At 44.2% G+C, this 2,340-nt stretch overlaps 1 long non-coding RNA gene across 2 annotated transcripts in view; it reads right to left on the minus strand.

Moving 5' to 3' along the window:
* Positions 1-1,957, minus strand: part of LOC104981414 — a 14,247-nt gene extending 12,290 nt beyond the window's left edge. For both annotated transcript variants that reach the window (XR_824370.1, XR_824369.1), the window contains exon 1: positions 106-1,957. This is a non-coding gene — a long non-coding RNA (uncharacterized LOC104981414). The remainder of the gene's footprint in view (positions 1-105) is intronic.
* Positions 1,958-2,340: the final 383 nt, after the last annotated feature.

Genomic DNA, 2,340 nt, shown 5'->3' on the forward strand with positions numbered 1-2,340 from the left:
AGAATCATACCAGCAAGACAGCTAAATTATGTCTCTTTTCCTGCTGTACAGGGTTGTTCAGCATCTCCCCCCACCCCAATCTTCAAGACAACTTTTTTTTCTCACCTCCGTAGGTTCTCCTCAGGCACAATCCTCCGTTCAGGGTCTCTGCTTTTTCTCTCCCTTCCCTTTTCCTCTTGGAAAAGCTAGTCCGTCATCATCCTACCTAGCTTCTCTCTCTCTCTCTCAACCTCTCTCCCTTCTTCTTTTACTATTAATAATAATAATAATGGCCCTTTCGACATAGCAGCATGAAGTGGCTGCCTTTGAGAAAGCACATTTAATCTTTACTGGCTCCCCTAGGCTTCAGTGAAGAAGGAGAAGGCAAGAAAAAAAAAAAAGGGGGAGAGAGAGGAAAAAAAGATTGTAAGGGAGGCTGCTGACGGACAGCGAGCATCAGGCACAAATCAGCGACAAGTTGAATTTTCCTAGACCACACTGCCCCCTTTCTTCTCGGCTCTCGCTGGGCTCCTGGAAAGCCCGAGTGTCTGGTTACAGGAGGCAGTGGGTCTCCTTTTGCAACCATGGTGCGGATTCCTCGCATGCCTGCTTAAATCGCTGGCAGAATAAGGAATCAATATCCCCTTCTAATCACCTTTAGCTCTTCTAGGGCTTCTGAGAACCCACTTTGTGCTCCTCGCCGCTCCCCCCCGCCCTGCCAGGCTCCTCCATACAAAGCTTGCAGTCCTGTCATTTCTCACTTCCTTCCATATCTTGGAGACAAGCCTCTCTTCTAATATCCTCTCGCCCGCTCCCTCTCTCTGTTGTCCTGTGTCTCAGACCTGACTCCCAGCACCGGATGCACTAGGGCTTCTCTCTGACTACTAATGAGACCGAAAATACACCAGCAGGTCAGGGGGAAGGCCAGACATTGTATTATACAAATACAAAAAAAAAAAAAAAAACCTCCAAAAACAAAAAATCCCTCATCCCTGCTAGATCCAGAGATCAGGTATCACATTTTCTAAAAGAAAAAAAAAATGGGGGGTGGAGGGGAGCAGTGAAGAGAAGAGACCACAGTGCAGTTCTCTGCCTAATTGTTCAACATCCCATGGGCATTTAAAACACGTATGTGTGTGACTGCAGGTGATGTACTTGGTGAATCTTGGTGGGTTTTCTTTACGGACAGAAAGTCAACAATGCCCAAGGACTTCTTTGAAATTGACATTTAGAGGGATACAAGAGCAGTGATTCAAATCTGTATTTGAAGTATACACTCCATTAAGGCATGTGGTGACTACAATGCTAAAAATCTCTTTCTTTTCAATGGCTGTGCTTTACACATTGACTCTGTTTGTCTTGTGTACTAATTTACCACTTAAGTTCATTTCCAAATCCAAGGGAACGTATCAGTGACTATAGCTCATCCTGACCCTCTGCTTCTACTGCAGACATCTTTTCTTACTCCTGAAGCATTTCTCCTCAAATGTCCATCAGATCCATACACACTTCATTGATCAGCTGACAGTCCCCTGATCATGAGAAGTAATCATTCAGATGACAGAAAAAAAGTGGCACAAGAAGAAAATGAAAGACATCCTGAACTGACGAAGGGAGCATCTCCTATCATTTTTGCTGGCACACATCTTAAAAGCTCAGCTACCCAAGGATCCTGTAAAGCAGGTGTCCCTTGAAAACTGGGGTCTCTACCTGTCTGAACACACAGTGGGTATGGTGCCACCTTCACCCAGTTTTTGTGGCTAGAATCATGCAGACAACAGGCAGTGCTGTGTTGAATATAATGCCAGGCTCTGTAAAGACCGAGGAAGGGAGGGAGGTAGCTGATGATGCAGGTTTCTTCCAAGTTGATGTTTTTAAAAGGTGGTTTCTTTGTGCTCAACTCAAGATATTGTGCTTTGTCTCTGTGAGACCTGCAGAAGCACAGATGGATGCCAAGGAAGAGAAGAAAAAGCACAAACAAGAAGAAGATGCAGAGAGAGGAAGAAGGGAGAGGAGGAGAGAGGAAAGCAGAACAAATCAAGGCAAAAAGGGAAAGACCTACAATCACAGTGTTGGGTTTCCTTTTTTTTTTTTTTCTTTTTGTCATTACTGGGAAGGAGAAAGAGATGGCTGGCAGGGATTGGAGACTGGGTTAGAATCTTTTTCAGATTTGGCTAATAGGATGTTTGCACTACACTGATGCAGAAAAAGAAACATGCTAGAATAATCATAAAGGGTGGAGCTGTCAAAAAAAATCTTTGACTCACTGGGTGCCTCCCTGTAACACCAAAATGAATCATTCCTAAGGAGAATCATCAATTGTCTTAGTGTCCTCATATATGAAGTCCAGATTATGGGAAT

Source organism: Bison bison, unplaced genomic scaffold (assembly GCF_000754665.1).
Source record: "Bison bison bison isolate TAMUID 2011002044 unplaced genomic scaffold, Bison_UMD1.0 scf7180017864518, whole genome shotgun sequence".
NCBI lineage: Eukaryota > Metazoa > Chordata > Mammalia > Artiodactyla > Bovidae > Bison > Bison bison.